Source organism: Cyprinus carpio, chromosome A5 (assembly GCF_018340385.1).
Source record: "Cyprinus carpio isolate SPL01 chromosome A5, ASM1834038v1, whole genome shotgun sequence".
NCBI lineage: Eukaryota > Metazoa > Chordata > Actinopteri > Cypriniformes > Cyprinidae > Cyprinus > Cyprinus carpio.
Window position 1 is genome coordinate 6,331,860 of NC_056576.1, and position 19,431 is coordinate 6,351,290.

Consider the following 19,431-nt stretch of genomic DNA (forward strand, 5'->3'; position numbering starts at 1 on the left):
TGTTGTTCACATCACACACAAGTAAAGTACATTTTTATTTTGTTTTATTTTTGTTCCTTGAAGCTATAAATCTTTTGATTTTATAATGGTCATTTGTAAATCAGCAGTGCCAAATATTGCTGATATTAAATTACATTTAAGCAGAAATCATGAGATTTTTTTTCTTAACGTATAGCTACTATATATGTATATATATTTTTAGAGCTTTTAGAGTTATTTTTATATTTCTTTATTTGTGCTGCACATATATAGACACAAATCTATAAATGTAAATATGTAAATGATTTTTTTCTACTTTACATATTTATACATCTTGTGTGACCACTATATATATATATATATATATATATAGAGAGAGAGAGAGAGAGAGAGAGAGAGAGAGAGAGAGAGAGAGAGAGAGAGATATTAGATATAGAGAGCGATAGATAAATAGATTATTTAATAATTTAATAATTGTATATTTGTATATATAGTTCTACTGTATGTAGATTTTAATAAAATTAATTTATACTAAAATTAGTTATATTAACTTTATTGTAAAATTTGTTATTTGATATAAAAAAAGTCATCAAATATAAAATATATTTGGAAATATTTCATTTCTGTTTTCTAAAATATATTTATCTTACCAATTTCTTATACATTTTATATTTACAGTATCATAGCCACATTTCATTATATATTCAGCTTCCTCAACATATTAGAATGTAAATTGCTATAATTTACTGTCTGCTGTTATCAGAGAGCCTGTAATTGTTATCATCAAAGTTAATGTAATGATGAAAGAGTCAGAAAGCCAGTGGAGTAACAGCTAATTGAGCTAATTAATATTCATGAACCCAGCCTTCATTTGGTTCAGTCATGCTCTTTTTGCTGTTCAATAGCGCCATCTCCAATCTTGTGTTCCTATTTACCACATTTGCTATAAAGAACATGGACATTATAGTCAAGTTTGTCTTATAAATATTCTTCGTGCAACATATTAATGCATTTTAATTTAATATGAATTGTTAATCTGACAAAAATTATATTAAATATTCAAAAACGACTTTATAATAAAAAGTTAGACGGCACCAGACAATCTGTTTTAGTCTCCTGTCCTCAGATCCATAAAGAATCATGCCTGCAGGAAACAATCAATCTGCAGTCAACTTTAACAGTGACACACATCAGCAGCACTTGTGTCTTATCATCACATCAGTTTAAAGGACATTTGTTAATGGAGCTTGTCATCAGACGGTCTTTGCTGACAGATACGGCTGCTCTTTTGACTGTACCTTATTTAGCACACAGGCAGCAGCCGGATTTTACTGTACAAGTATTCGGAAGCAAACTTTTCTATAGGATGGATCCCATTCTATTAGTTAAGGAAGTTATAGAAAGATTATTGAAATGTCATATTCATCATACCAAAAAAAAAAAAAAAACCTCTTAGAGTTTAGCGTTTAAAAGCATTCCAACATACAACAAGGAAGCTCAAATACAAGACTTATTTATATATTGTGCTGCATGTTTTGATGTGGAAAATAATACAGCAGTTCATTAGTTTTATTTATTTATTTATTTATTTTTAAATGTATTTTATTTTTATTTTTATTTCTGTTTTTTCTTTTTTCTTTAAATAAATCACTTCATTAAAAATCACCTAATTTATTTTTCTTTTCTTTTTTTTTTTTTATACTTTTTTTTAAACATCCCAAAAAGACAGTAAGGTTCTCTTAAGAATCACAGAGTTTGTTTAAACACCATATTCGTTCATTCATTCATTCATTCATTCATTTTTCTTTAAAACTTCCAAAGGGACAGGAACGTTTAAAATCACCTAATTTATTTTATCACTTTTTTACATTTATTTTCTTTACTTTTTTCTTTTCTTTTTAAACATCCAAAGTAACAGAAAAGTTCCCGTAAAGAATCACCTAATTTAATCACCTTTTTTATTCATTCATGCTTTCTTTCTTTCAAACATGCATTCATTAATTCATTCATTCATTTTTTTCTTTAAAAACATGCAAAGGGGCATCCAAAGTTCCCTTAAAAAAATCACATTTTTAATAAAAGTTTTGTTTAAAAAAATCACATAGTTTATTTCTAATCTTTATAATCACAATTTTAAATTAAGTTTTTTTTTTTTTTTTTATCTTTGTAACATCCAAGGGGACAGGAAAGTTGCCTTCGAATCACTTTGCTTTGATATTGCATATGAACATAAACACTAAAAATCAGAAAGTGGAAAACATACTTTCCACTTTCTAGCTTGATCAGATTCCCATCAGGAATTCCAGGCATTTTTCTGTGGCGTTCCTAGAGTTCCTCGCGACAGAAGCATATGGACAGTCCACGGGCGGCGTGTAAGCAGCTCCACACCGCAGACCCCCTCCGCTCCTCCTCAGCCTCACTGTCTCGCTCACATGCACATTCCCATCCCGGGTTGCCAGGGCAGCGTCCAGAAATCCCTGCTCTCCTGTAATGAGTCTGTGAGCTGGATGTGAGCACCGGGATCAGCTGGGAACTCAGAAGGGCTTCGTGGGTTCATTTAGAGGGCAAAGGTGAAGAGTAAAAGTCGCTTTTGGCTTTAAAGATTTTGATTGTCCTGAAATGTCCCATTATTCAGGACAGAATATATATATATATATATATATATATATATATATATATATATATATATATATATATATATATATATATATATATATATATATATGAATCATTTATTTATATTTTTATTCATATTATTTACATAAGACTCTACTTTGGCATTAAAGTGTTTAGAATGTTAAAGTTTTAAAGTGTTAAAGATTATTAGTTCTTTCAGAATTAGAGACACGCATCCAAACTTTAATTAAGGACAGTAAGAATGTGAGAGCTCTAGATACGGCTTTGGATGGGACTAGCTCAGGGAGTCCTGTACATTGTTTGGTTCCAGTTACAATGCCTCTGAAGCAGGGCAACTGGGTGACTGTGAGGCGGCATAGTCGCGGATCAAAACACCACTTGTCCATTCCGAACAAAACATTAAACGGTTCTTCCCACTCAGTAACACACCCACTGAGAAACCTGATCAAAGTGCTCTAGTTTTTGGCAATTCTATTACATAAAATAGAATTGAAAATAGAGACACCAGCCAGCATAGTCCAGTGTTTACCGGGAGCCAGAGCACCTGACATCTTGGCAAATTTAAAAGTGCTGGCTAATGCTAGACGTAAATACAGTAAGATTGTTATTCACATTGGCGATAATGATGTCCGACTTTGCCAGTCGGAGATCACTAAAAATTACATTAAAGAGGTGTGTAAACTTGCAAGCACGATGTCAGACACTGTAATATGCTCTGGTCTCCTCCCTCCTTACCGTGGTGATGAGATACATAGCAGATTGTCATCACTCAATGGCTGGATGTCTAAGTGGTGCCCCGCAGAATAACATAGGTTTCATAGACAATTGGACAAGTTTTTGGGGCAGACCTGATCTGTTGAAAAGAGATGGTCTTCATCCCTCCTGGGGTGGTGGAGCTCTTCTCTCTAGAAATATGGCACATAGTCTTAGAGTTTGTACTTGACTAACTGGGGCCCAGGTCAGGAAGCAGACAGACTGGCTAAACCGACCATCTGCTAGCCGCCTCACGTCACAGAAGTCAGTTAATTCTCAGCACATAGAGACTCTTTCACCTAGATATCACTCTATAGAGACTGTGTCTGTTCCCCGAACTAGAAAATACCAAAAACATCCAAACAAATCTAAGAGTAACGATTTAATTGATGTCCAACAAATAAAAAACAGATGTAATACAGATAAACAAATGATAAAGCTTGGCTTATTGAATATCAAGTCCCTTTCCATGAAAGCACTTTTTGTAAATGATATGATCATTGTCATTAGGATATGTCCCCAAAACCTTCAAACTGGCTGTTATTAAGCCTCTCATAAAAAAAAAAAACACATCTTGACCCCAAAGAACTAGTTAATTACAGACTGATCTCGAATCTCCCTTTTCTGTCCAAAATACTAGAAAAGGTAGTATCCTCACAATTATATTCCTTCTTAGAGAAAAATGTTATCTGTGAGGATTTCCAGTCAGGGTTAGTCTGTATCATAGTACTGAGACTGCTCTAATTAGAGTTACAAATGACCTGCTCTTATCATCTGATCGTGATTGTATCTCTCTATTAGTGCTATTGGATCTTAGGGCTGCGTTTGACACTATTGACCACAACATTCTTTTTAAAAGAATAGAAAACTTTGTTGACATTAATAGAAGTGCAACAGCATGGTTCAAATTGTACTTATGTGACCGCCATCAATTCGTAGCAGTGAATGAAGAGGTATCATATCAATCACAAGTGCAGTATGGAGTACCTCAAGGCTCAGTACTAGGGTCGTTACTTCTCTCACTTTACATGTTACCCTTGGGAGATATCATCAGGAAACATGGTGTTAGCTTTCACTGTTATGCTGATGATACTCAGCTCTATATTTCTTCATGGCCCGGTGAAATATACCAATTTGTAAAACTAGCGGAATGCATAGTCGATATAAAAAACTGGATGACGAGTAATTTCTAACTGCTAAATTCTGAAAAAAAAACAGAGGTGTTAATTATAGGACCTAAAAAACTCTGCATGTAATAACCTAGAACACTGTCTAAGACTTGATGGCTGCTCTTTTAATTCCTCATCAGTTAGGAACCTAGGTGTGCTATTTGATAGCAATCTTTCCTTAGAAAACCAAGTTTCTAGCACTTGTAAAATTCAATTTTTCCATCTCAAAAACATATCTAAATTATGACCTATGCTTTCAATGTCAAATGCAGAAATGTTTACTCCATGTTTTTATGACCTCAAGGTTAGACTATTGTAATGCTTTATTAGGTGGTTGTTCTGCACACTTAATTAACAAACTCCAGCTGGTCCAAAATGCAGCAGCTAGAGTTCTTACTAGAACCAGGAAGTATGACCATATAAGCCCGGTTCTGTCAACAATGCACTGGCTACCTATCAAACATTGTATAGATTTTAAAATCTTGCTTATTACGTATAAAGCCCTGAATGGTTTAGCACTTCAGTATTTGAACGAGCTCTTGTTATATTATAGTCCTCCACGTCCGCTGCGTTCTCAAAACTCTGGCAATTTGATAATACTTAGAATATCAAAATCAACAGCGGGCGGCAGATCCTTTTCCTATTTTGCGCCCAAACTCTGGAATAACCTACCTAACATTGTTCGGGAGGCAGACACACTCTTGCAGTTTAAATCTAGATAAAAGATCCATCTCTTTAACCTGGCTTACACATAACACACTTACACTAAACTAAAACAATTTCTAATATTCAAATCCGTTAAAGGATTTTTAGGCTGCATTAATTAGGTCAACCGGAACTGGAAATACTTCCCATAACACCCAATGTACTTGCTACATCGTTAGAAGAATGGCATCTACGCTAATATTAGTCTATTTCTCTCTTACTCCGAGGTCATGTAGCCACCAGATCCAATACGTATCTAGACCAAATGGTGACTCAGCACCTAGAGAGGACCTCAACTAGATGAGCCCCAGATACAGATCCCCTGTAAAGACCTTGTCTCAGATGGCCACCTTGACAAGACCACAGGAACCAGTTGAGTCCTTTGCACAATGTGACTGGAATTGAACTGCTGGTTTCATCTGGCCAGAGGAAGGTTTTACTCCATTCTGTCACTCCGATGGAGTTTTGATTCCTTGCTGCTGTCGCCTCTGGCTTGCCCAGTTGGGGACACTTCATTTCCAGCAATATGGTTGACTTGATTGCTCAGATACTATTTAAACTGAACTGAGCTGGATGATGATAATCACTGAATTCAATGATGAGCTGCCTTTAACTGAAAAATTAGTGTTTACTATTGTCCCTCTGCATTATTGACACACTGTTTTACTCTTTAATGCTGCTTTGACAGAATCTGTATTGTTAAAAGCACTATATAAATAAAGGTGACTTGACTTGACTTGTTTGATTGTCCTCAAATGTCCCATTAGTATCAGGATTCGGGAGAGAACATTTTAGCACAGTAGTTGAAAAAACCCTGACCTCTTTGTATTCATCTAACTAACTAAATAACTAACTAAATTAAAATATTATTGTATTCATTTTTTTGTATTAATCGGTTTGTGGATCAAAAGGATGTTTTAATTTATTTATATATTTTATTTATATTGTTCTTTTTATTTTTTAAATATATTTTATCATATTTTATTTATAGAATTCCAACATCTATTATCAATATGTATTTTATTTTTATTTATTATATACAAATTTATATTATTTTATATAAATGGTATTAATTTTTATTTTATTTTTTTGTGTGTAAGAGTTATCAACTGACTAGATAAAACTGTTTAATCAAATTATTTTAATCTAATTTAATATTCACCCATTAACTAGTTAACCATCTCTAAGAACTTACCAGAAAGCAGAGTTATTTTAGTTGTTTTAGTTTGAGACATTTTGTTTATGTTTTTTTTTTTGTGTGTGTGTGTGATTAGTTTTTGTTTTTATTTTTTCTGTTTTCATTTTAATTTCTTAATTTTTTTTTCTTTTTTTTTTGTTTTAGTTTTTTTTTTTTTTATAAATCTCTATGCATTTTATTTCAGTTTTATGTTTAGTTATTTCAGTACATCAACTTACCTAAACTAAATGAAAAGGAGAAATGTTGCAAGTCAAAATGTGTGACTATTAGCCTCTTTAGGAAGAGTTGTTGTGGTTGCTTACATTTTTTCCACTTCTAACTTTCATGAGTTACTTTGTTTGGTTGCTGTTTGACTGACGGAAAAATTGAACGGTGAAATCAATAGGAGTTCACAGGCCACAGGATGACATTATCAAAAAGCAACCGTTCTGCCGATGATAACGCAGGGAAACGGGCAGATCGTCTAACCTGTGTTCAGCAGCAGAATATCAATAGCCATCAGAGAGGTGCGGACGGTTCAATCAGGCGCTCTTCAGGGAAAAGATCATCGAAAAACTTATTAACAACGATTTGTGGAGGAAAAACTGTTGTGAATTCTTATGATATCGGCCAACCTTTCCCAAATCCGCTCAAAGGCCGTGCCGCAATACCAAACTAATTTTTCACTTAAGGCACTTGTGGGTCAAGCCAGCAAAGGTCGGCTCCCAAGGCAGCGCAGAAGAATGAAGACATTAAATGTGCTCTATGTATTGATTGGTTTGTTATTAGTTGGGGAGAGAGGAGAAGAATCAAGGCAGAAAAGTTGTGTGATGAACACCTGAGGTCTAAAGAGCATTCGACAATAAAAGGAGGATTTCAGTCCCGTGGTGGAAAAACAACTGTTGACTGTTGATACTGAACTCAACATGGGGGGTTCGAGCTTATAGTAAGACATCTACAGACAAACACTGATAAAAGTGCTTTCTGAATGGCTGTCTGATACTGTACCATAGATCTCCATTCATTTCTTATATAGTATCATTTATTTATTTATATTTTTTAAGCTAATGGATAAAGTTATTTTTCAACTTAAACAAGAGAAAAGGAAGTCAGAAAACAAACTGAGAGACTGCCATGATTCCAGGTGAGCTGGGAAGGCTGTATGTGAGAGAATGAGAGACAGAAAGCCTGTGGTTTTGTGGTATCAGCATCCACATGGTTTGCATTTCTCCAAATCTCACTAAGAATCTCCTCAGACAGAACAGGTCGACATGGAAATCCAGATGAAGATACTGCAGGGGACAGAGCATGCTGGGACGGGGTCGAATCCAAACTCTTATTAAAACATGCATTATATGCTTCTGGGATTATTGCAAGCTTGGATAAAGAAAACATTCTTTTGTTTGAGGAAAGGCAATACAGATAAAAGATAATGATCGAGATTTATGACTGATAACTCAGTCATGCATGGTTACTGCGTTTGTAAACAAATGAATGTGACTTGGTCTAAGAGAAAAATGTGTCATTTAAAGGTTTATTTGAAATGCTAAACAATCAATTCATCATTACAGAAAAGACTAAAACATATCCAGACATTATGCCTGAATCATGATATGCTAAAGTCTCTTTTCCCAGGTTTAGACTGATGTTCCAATCCCTCTGATTCAGCATGACAGCACTGGCCTCCCGACCTCCTCATCCTCAACTAAAGCTTCTTCTTAATTCAATTAAACTCGTAACTGCATGGAGAGTCTGAGTAAATATTATCGTAAACTTCTCCACCGTCCTACAGCGACAGACATGTTCACATGAAATGCTCCTGTGGTTTTCATCAAATAACTAAAACTTAAGACAATGCTGACTAATGAAAACCTGTTACTTGCACAGAAATACAAAAATGTGTATACATATGTTTTTGTGTGTATGTATACTTATTATAGAATATATACTACTACTACGACTATTACTACTACGAACACTACTAATAATAACAATTATTATTCATATTAATATTTGTATTCTTTTCATATTTTATTTTGGTTAAATTTTATTTTATTTCAAGTAATGAAAGTTTTTTTATGGTTTTAGTTTTTATTTAGAGCAATAACACTAAAATCTTGTTTTTGTATGTAAATATATGTATGTGTGTGTTGTAAAGTTATTTTAAGTTTTTATATTTAGTTTATTATAGTTTATTAAGTTATATTGATGCCTGTTTCTGTTAATTAATATTTTTTTCATTTATAAAAAAAAACAAACACTTGAGGTCCAAATACACTTAAGGTCCACAATTTATCTAATAAAATGTCGTCATTTATAATTAAATATATAAATAGAGGTGTTGTTTTTCATTATTATTATATTGCTGCCTATTTTTAGAGTTTGTGTTGAAAATCATTTTTTAATTTTCATTTTAGGGGCATTGATTTAAAAACATAAATAGGCCTATTTTCATTAAATAATATTTCATTACTTATTTTCTTATATAAAGAACCACTTGACAATTACTAGCCTTCCAGTCCAAAAACAAAAACAAACAAAAAACAAATAATAAATAAATGTATGCTATTTTATGAGATCTTTATAACTTTTAACATATTATTTAAATAAATGAATTTTAATAAGCTAATACAGATTGGCATTTTTTTTTTAAGTTTAAATGAGTGAAATCATGATACAGAAATGTTTTTTTTTTTTTTTTTTCATTCACCTGTGTTTGCTCCCTTTAACAGTTCTTTTGTTCTTAGGAATAAGCAATATGTTTGATTTGGGCTGTGTTTCTGACCTGAGATGTATGTTCTGTTGCTCTGCTGGTTTAATGAAAGGTGAGTTCTTCAGGCCTGAGTCACATTTGCCTTCACCCGCCACTGCGCTGGGGGCACAGACAACAATCCCAGGATTCTGTGTGCTTTTGTCCGGAAATAACAGACACAAACCGGGGGTCAGACGCTGAGCTTTGGAATTTAGATGAAAGACGTGGTCTGTCGCGGCGGCGGCAGGTGGGGATGCTTAGCTTTAATCAAAAGATGATTGCTTTTGTTTGGCTGCTGTTTGACTCCTTGTTTTTCACTCTTCTGCTTCAGGTCAGACACGGCATGTCTTTTTATGTGCTCCATTCTGAGATGTGACTCTAGTTCGACAGATGAACCCTGAACCCTTGTCTCATTTACACTGGACCAAATGCTTGTGATGATTGTTTGAGACTGCATTTTTTATTTTATTTGTTTAATTTTTGATAATATTATGAAATATTATTACAATAATTTCAAATAACTATTTTTTATTTAAATATCTTTTAAAATTTATCCCAGTGATTTCAGCATCATTACTCCAGTCTTCAGTGTTAAAACAGTGTTGAAAACAGTTATGCTGGTTCATTTTTTTGTGGAAACCAGAACACTTTGATGAATAGAAAGTTCAAAATAACAGCTTTTATTTGAAAAAAAAAATCTTTTGTAACATTATAACTGTCTTTTCTGTCATGTTTGATCAATTTAATGTATCATTGCTAAATAAAAGTAACAATTCTTTCGAGGAAAAAAAAACCCAACTTCTGAACAGTAGTTTCGATTTATTTTATTTTTAATGCATGATAAGTGCAGCTTTTGTGCTTGTTTCATCATACTCCAAGTTGAAAGAGAAAATCCATGTGAGACATATTAAGGGGTTATGGTTTATGCAAGAACCATGATTTAACACTTTGTTTTAAGGTGGTTTTAGGGGACATTACATTTTCATAATAGATAAAAATGTGTATATTTTCTTTTTTATATGCATGCAGTGTATTGATTTTATTTGGATTTCACAGGTGAATACGTGTTTCTTTCCCAGCGTTGTATCCCATGACCCCAGATCTTCCATATCTTTGAGTAAATATCCTGTGAGGCCTTTCTAGATCCCAGCCGATGTTCCTGTCTCTAGTCCTCTCAATCCAGGACTCTCAGGTCCAAATATCTTGGCTATAGATCTGCTCCAGGCAGTAGTCGAATTGTAAAAAAAAAAAAAAAAAAACATTTTAAAATGTATTTTTAAATACATTTTTATTTAATAAAATAAGAGAGCTTTCTTAAATAAACTATAATTTATAAGCTATTTTCCTTTTGGGGCCTGAAATGGGGTTGGGGTTTGTCAATGTGTTTTTGTGCTGATACCTTGGCAGATTTAGGTTTATAATAGATAAATAAATATGACACCAAAACCGCCAGTAGGGGGAAGCAAGTCCCTGTTTTAATAAATGATTCACTGAATCATTCAATCAAACCATTCTTCAAAAAGACTGATTCAATTAGAAGCATTATAAGTAGTATTATAAATGGATGATTGAATCACTGGCTAACTCAATTTGAAAACAGATTCATTCAGGAACAAAACACTGCAGTGTTGTTCAGCACTGTTGTATAAAATTAATAGCACATTTACGATCGCGCACAACTGCTGATATTCAGGAAAACACTGACTTGTGTGATTAATAGCCTATAAAAATAATCAAAACTCATACACGGGTATTTTTTCTTTGAGTACTTGAATTATAGGGACATTCTAACCACATTCTAATAGAATTCATCACGCAGTGAATGCTTTTGGACTCTCAATCCATGTTTGTTTTTTTGCAAGGTCAGTGAGACTCGATAATGTCAGCTCTCAGTATCACACATACAATACAAGAACATTATGTCAAACTCTAATCATGGAAATATATCATACCTTCCATCATCTTCTTTTTAAAAAGGGCTTGAACCATTTTGTGCATATTACATTCTGAATGGCCAGTCGCTGTTATTTAATTCATAAATGATCAAATCATGTAAATTTTTATATTTCATTTGATTTCATTTACACAACACTATTAATCTAAAGGGGGATGTTAAGGGGGATGGTGGTTTTATAAAGGGGGAATGCTCTTGGTAATTTTTTTTCAAGGGGGATGCCATCCCTCCGCATCCCCCCTCAATTCAAGACCTGGCTCCAGATGAACAATGGATTCTAACTATATTTTTGCATAACTTAAAAAATTTTTGCAATTCACTTCAGTTTACAGCTGAAATGAATGTTGGTTAATAAAGACTTTCTTTTTCATGATTTGTAAACTAGTCTAATACATTTTGGAGTTTGCATCACAGCTCCATTTCTGACGTATAAAGACTTTATTAAGATTTATTTTCTTCGCACAATAATGACTGTAAAACATGATTTGTAAACTACATTTTGGCATTTGGATTGCAGCTCCATATTCTGACATAGTAAACTTGCTTGTTGGCTCACTATATGATTTGTAAAAAATAGAAAAAGTACGTATTTTACGAGGTGGCTAATTTGTACGATTTCTGTGAGGGTTAAGTTTAGGTGCGGGGTTAGGTGTGGTCCTTCGAGAGATAGTCCCCATGAGATAGTGTTGGTAAAACACGAGTCACAAAATCAGTTCAGTTCTTATTTTCAAACGTGATATATTCACGCCACTCTGCGGACATTAAAAGTACAAAAATCAACATGCACTTTTAAAAATAATGGTTCTTTATTGGCATCTACGGTTTCATGAAGAACCTCTAACGTAAAACGTTTCCAGATTTGTTTATCAATTTCGGACAAAACGCGTTTAGCAACACACTGGACATTTCTCTTTGAAAGTCCTGCTAGACGTGCCAATTAAAAAGCAACATGACAGTTCTTTATTTGCATCTACTACGGTTTCGTGAAGAACCTTTAACATCCATAAAAAGGTTCCATTGCATGAAAGGTTCTTTATAGTGGAATTTTTCTTTATTATTGAAAAGGTTCTTTATGGGCATGGGCTTCATGAAGAATCTTTAACATCCTTGGAAACTTTCCATTGCAATAAAGTTTCTTTCTTTAGTTTTAGATTATTAAAAAGATCTTCACATTAAGAAAAAAAAAATAATATTTTTTTAAACTATTCACTGAAATGTTCTTTGGGGAACCCAAACTGGTTCTGACATCACTGCAAAAACTCCCTTTTGGAACTTTTATTTTTAATAATGCAATATCATTTTGCAGAAAATGTGACCACAGGCATATTTTTCCAACGAGCGTGGGTTGGGATTCCTCAAACTGAGGAAGCTTCATCCTCGAAGCTTCTAGAATGAAGTAAAGAAGAAAAGATCTTGCCCACAAGTCAGTCTCCTCTTACAATAGCATTTGTGAAGCTCCAACCTGAACTCTGTGAAGCTTTCGCCAAAGTAGTAGGTTTCAATCCAAGTTCTCTCTGTGCCAAAAGCCTCAGAGTTCCTTCATTTCGGAGCTTTCCGACCCCAATCCCATCTCCACCTTCACGTCATGTGACTGAAACAAGGTCCCCGGGTCTTATCAAACAGGCTTTTGTTCTCCATGGCTTGGCCCGGGTCTCTGAGGATGAGAGATGCGGTTAATACTCAGGGAAGTGGCCCTTATCGCCCGGCGCTATTACTGTGGCCAATATAAGCGGGGATGACAGACTTATTGATTCCAGAGCCGCAGGTGGACACAGGTGACTTCCCCCTCCAAGGCCTCAGGTTTGATCTCCGTTTGGCTGCGCAGGAACAGCTCCGTCTCACCTGCACCGTGGCATGCAGAGTCCATCTCAGACCATTAACTCCAGAACTGAGCTTAATCCCTCAGATATACCTGATGACTCCTGAGTGTACAGCTGATTGAGACGCTACCTCAATCTGGGGATTTTCTGCTCAATGTGTCCCTATAAGAAAAAAAGTCTTCAGTATATGAGGATTTAAAGGTGCACTCTGTAATTTTGTGCTAATTTAAAAAAAAAAATTTTTTACGAAAAACAGCACTTCTGAGAAGTATGCGTGTGATTCACTAGACAGCACAAAACTTTATGAGTAAAAGTGAAAAATACATCCAGACAAGCTCAAACCATGATCATCAACAATAATATAATTTTATTTTCAACAATAATATAATAATATAAAATATAAAACAATAACACTTTTATCAATCAGATATTTAAAAAGGTATAAAAAGCCTATAGTAAAAAAAAAAAAAAAAAACTTTTTACATTTATTTATCCAGATCAGACATGGACTTTTGCAATGTTACTATCTCGTCCTACTTATCCATTTAAAAAGTGTTTTTCCCCCCTTTTTTTTCTGTATGGAAATTCATTCATAGGCACAAAAATAAACTGTCTACCAAACTCATTTCAAGCATTTAAGTGAAAGCCTTTAGATCAAAACAACATGAGAAACATCAATTCAGTCAAGCGTCTTTACAGCTGTGATAGTTTCATGCATCTTACGTCACTTCGCTTTAACTTTTTAGTAACACAAGGAATAAAACAATAAAGAAAATACATTTAATAATCTTCTTTTAAAATATGAAACACATAGAGCATAGAGAAATTAGCTGACAGTTTCATGATGCACAAGTGTTTCTGATCAAATCACAGCGCAATAGTGGCATATTGCATAGCAAACTAATGCTCCATATAATGTTAGTGATTGAGGTCTGGGCAGCGAAGCTAACCTAAGGATCAGTAGCAGGAGCGGTTTGGGCAACTGTGCATGCTAAGTTATGCCATGTTTTGTGCTTCACTCGGTGTCTGACAGTATGGGTGAGATTGCCGGTAGAATATAATCATAATCATATAATCATTATGCTTCCCTGAGATCTATAATGAAAACCCATTGAGATTTCTGTCACAGCTTGATAGTGTGTCCATCAAAATACTGATTCAGTGGGATATGTAATGGCAGATTGATTTTCTGCTGAAGGTGAGGAGTGATGGACAGAAACCTTTTGGTTTTTCCCGACTCAGTTGAACCTCTGGACACTCATTCTTACAGTTGAGGAAAGGGATTTTTATTGTTTTATGGCTATTGAGCTTCAGAGAAGGTTAAAGTTGGTATCATATTAATCTTTAAACCAACTTTGACAATTGAGAGACAGAATCTGGCTTCCCCCGAGAAGAAGTTTATTGCTCAACAGGAGGATTAATTGAACTTTGTCTCAGATGTTTCTCCTAAAATTCCTTAGCAGAAATAAAAACACAAGGAAATAGTTGATGCACAGTAAATGTGAAGAGTTATAAAATCATTTTGGATAGCAGCTCAGATCATTTGGTTTAGAAATGTTCATATCTGTCTTGAGTCAGGGTTATTATTGTTAACTAAAACTAAAACCATAAAAAAGTTACTTGAAATAAACTTATTAAAAATATTAACACTGGTCTGAGCACAGTTTGTCTATTTTTTCTTCATATCTCACTGTTGTCTAAGAGGACAACTTTTTTATGCAAATGATATAAGCACCATTCCACAAAGCTTTATTAATGGCAGCAGTTATGAACTTATCTGTTGAAAATTTATCAAATTAATAAATATAAAGTCACCTTTGTCCTCAATCTAAAAAGATTCAATATAGTGGGTAACTGAATAATAGGCCTATTCAATGCTTCTGATGGCCTTATCAGGTGATTCAGTCGTTCTGTATCTAAAAGCAAAATGAGTTCAGTGACACTCTGCAGCTGAGCGAATTTATTAGACGACAAGAATATTTCATAAGAACTGCAGTGATGTTAAAAGTCAACAGAGTTATTCATATTATTCTCAGCTTCCAGGAATTTTACCTCCATATGCTGCTTGATATTGCAAACATTTAATCTTACAATTTTAATGTATTGTAATTATTAAGGCATTGGTTTGGAGCGCAAATCGTTTTAAAGTATCATTTACTGCGCTCTGTTATTTTTTTCAGTGGCTCATTAATTGGAAGTCTCACACATTCATAGAAAATAGCTTTCCTTCTTTCTTTCGCTTCTGCCCATAATATTCCCACAGTGTTCTAAGAACGTTTTTGGTAACGTTCCCATTAAACGTTATTTCTGAACGTTCTCTGAACATTCAAAACGTCCAGTTTTATAAATCTTATTATTTTATTTATTTATTTATTTATTTGTTATGCAAACGCTAATGTAAGTAAGTATAATTGTAAGTCGCTTTGGATAAAAGCGTCTGCTAAATGATTAAATGTAAATTTTAAATGGAACGTTTAAATAATTTTGCAAACATTATGGGAATGTAACTTTTGAATGTTCTCTTTAAAAATGTAGTAGGCTAACATAAAAACCGTTAGAGGAACGTCCAAATAAAACGTTTCAGATAAAAAAAAAAAAAAAAGTTCCGTGAACGACGATAACGTTTTCGGTCTTATAACGTTTCGGTCTCATTAGTAAAGACCAGATAACTCTAACGTGAACGTTCTATAAACATTACTGGAAGAGCGTTTGTTCATAGAAAACCTTGTCAGAACGTTAGCCAAAGTTCTGAGAACTTTTCTTGTTAGCTGGGTTCATGCATATAGAAAATAATATATCAATAAATAAATAAATCTCAATCGAGTCAACGGAGCATTCAAGACTTTCTATGCAGCAAGCTTCACTTGCTGGTATTTCTGAGTAAGCTATAAGCTACAGTATATATAATTATAATAATATATATATATATAGATAATTATATATCCTATATATATATATATATATATATATATATATATATATATATTGTTTCAATCACTCTTCAGACTCTCATGTCACAGACTATTATAGATAGATGGAATAAATGATGGACAGATGCTTTTTGTGCATCAAAGAGAACAGATCCGAGTCTGGCCCACCTGGAGAATGTGGATCCTCTGATCTCGACAGGAATGACTGATCAAGCGTTCAGCTTTACACGACAAAGACTCTCTTCATCACACAGAACAGCTGCACTAGCAGTCTCTTTGATAGCGGAAATATTAACATTAAATAGATTAAAATAAATTAAATCGATCACACCTTTTACATTTAAAATACAGCGCGCTTTTGGGCCAAACTGCTGTTCTTTATCCTATAGCGCCACCTGCTGAGCATTAAAAAATACATTACATTTATAATATTTAAATTAACATCACACCAACCTACAAAACCTGCAGAACCTGTCTAAACATGATAAAAATGAATGTAATAACACCATAAGGCTCGCTGTGGTTGATATCTCAAGATAGTATCCTTGCTGAAGCCCCTCAGGAGTAAAAACACTGAAGTTTGCTTCTTTCTAACATCTAATTATAAATTAAAAGTTGATAGAATAATAAACATTTTAAATTTGCCAATATTATGTCTGCGACCATGACAACAACAAAACACAATACTGTTCAAAACTATCATACTGTATTATTTGTCTGATGATGTTTGATTATCCATATTTTATCCATCCATAACTAAGATAAATACTAACTTTTAAAATTTGACTATTCTACATGAAAGGTGATTTTGGCCTTTTATTATCAGTGTCCCACATTAGGAGGCTGCAGATTTTCTCAGACGACTTGCACTAAGAGCACTAACATATCTATCATTTCTATTATGAATGTGTTATCTGCATTTTCTCTTTTGATTTATTTAGGACATCATGGGGTTTTTAAAATGGTATTAGGTGCGTGTTTAATGTTTTGGTTACACATCGCAATATGTCACAGAAATCTGAAATGCAAAAAATGTCCCACATTAGGGCAATTCACCCTACTTTAACAGCAGTTTTCAGTGTATTTTATTTTATTTCTCGCACCTCTTATTTTTATTTTATTTTATTTTTTAATTAAATTAAATTAAATTAAATTAAATTAAATTAAATTAAATTAAATTTAATTTTTCACCCTACTTTAATTTAATAGTTAATTAATAATTTAATTTAATTTAATTTAATTTAATTTAATTTTAAAGCTGCGCTGAAAAAAAAAAAAGTCAATCTGGCACCCGGCTGAAAGTAGGCGTGTTTGTTTACATTTCTTTCTGCGCCACGCGACCGTGCGTAATGACGTAAACTGTACGCAGCGCTCTGGTTCTCGGAAGAGAGGAGGCAGGTTAGCTTTCAGAAAACCGGACTAAAATGATGCAGAAAACGGTAAGACTGAAATTTTTAATATGGCGCGAGTGAGGCAGAAAACTGTACTAACATTTACGCGTTTCCTTCACGAACAACAATGTCTCTTTCGCCTGTTAACATCCATTTCAGGTCTCTTGAAATGCTAGCTAGCAGTAGGCTACAGCAGGTTAGCCTGATCTGTGATGTGAATTTTGACAGTTCACTAGTTTAAAAGATACAAGTTGATCCTCCGACTACCAACGTATATCTGTTTTTAATATCTAGTTTAATCTTTATTTCCATATGGACGACTTTACTGCCAGAATTGATGTCTTTGTGGGTTTTCCCATCTCTTATACTTAAAGGTCTTCACTTGCATCTCACCAAATGAGATCCGTAATTCCTTACAAAACCGTCGCCATGGAAACCAATAAAGTACAGTTTACCTCCTGCAATCAATAGCTTTCACAGTCTTTCTGACATTTACTATATAGTTCATTTTATTATTATTATTATTATTTTAACATATAACTATTTTATTAATTACATGATAAGGTCTATTACAGGCTGAAGGCTACATTTGTTGTCATTTGTTAAATTAGATGAATACTGTATGTTTGGATTTGATTCAAGACTTTATAGGATTTGATTCATTATATTGGTTATTTTGTAACCCTACACAACAGCACAACTGTTAATTGTACAGAAGTAATAAATGTGCTTTAAATCAAATATTGTAAAATATATGGAATAAGCACAATAATACCATAAAATAACAGAAATATTTACGTAACATCATTGCATAAACAACAACAGCAGACGTGTGATTTTCCTGCTTAACACATAGATAAAACCGGGATAAATATTTTATTGACATTTGCTGTATTACAATGTTTTATATATATTGGCACCAAAATACAGAGTTTTACTGGACAGTGAAGCGTAGGCTTGTTATGCCGTCCTTACTGCACAATCATTCTGTCATTTACAAGCTGTTTATTGTCCAAAATGTTGTTATGATTATTGGATGATACTGTGTGTTGAATGAATTGTTAATTCGATGTGATGATAAGTGTGTAGTAGTATTTTTATATAATATGGTTGAAAATTTTAACAACAAACATGTGCTTTTACTGTTTATTTAGTTTATTTTAGTCGCTAAATTACCAATATTTTATATTAGTATGAGTTTGATGTGATAATAAAGCTTATTTATTTTGCTATCATGAGGCACAATTAAACAGTAATATGCAAAATTCTTAAAAATTAACATTTACTGTGAATTGAATAAGCTTAACAATAGAATAGCAAATGTAGCCTGAATACAAAAAAAATTACATAACATAAATGTATAAATTCCTGCTTAACACATACTAGATAACACCGGGATGAATGTTATATTAATATTTGCTATATTAGCAAGGGATACATTGGTGCCAAAATACAGAGTTTGACCAGATAATGAAGTTGATTTATTTTTCTGTCCTGGCTGCACAGTTATGCGATCATTTGCAAACTCTTTATTGTACTAATTAAGTATTAAAATGCTCATAAAATCAAACTCTGAATAACGATTCCATGAAATGACATAGGAATGAATAGAAATGTTTACATATTAACAACTACAGACATGTGATTTCTCTGCTTGTACACGTGGGATAAATATTATTATACTACGGGGCCGTTGAATGCTTGAATCTGATTGGCTGACGAACGTGCAATTATTTTCCGGGAAATGCACGGCGAACGTAGTACCAGGCAGCTCTCCTGACCGCATTACAGTTCCATATCACTTTGCATATAGTAAAGCTATAATAATGGAAATTACAGGACTAACAAAAACAACAACATGACAGACGATTTTCTGAAAGTAAATACACATGATATTTCTCACTAGCAAAGTAATAACAGCGCTGTTCAGAGATGCTGCTGCAGCCTAATTCACACAAGCTCTCTCTCTCTTTCTCTGTGTGTCTCTGTCTCTCTCGCTCTCTTTCTAATAACTTCATTAATAACGGCATTAGAAAGCTATCAGCAGCTCAAGCCTCCGTTACCAGCTTTAAAATGACGTTTTGGAACAAGCAAAAGAGGCGTTGGATGAGATGTGGAAGAAATAATTCTACTCACAATAGTGATTTAAGTACAAAAACCGGAC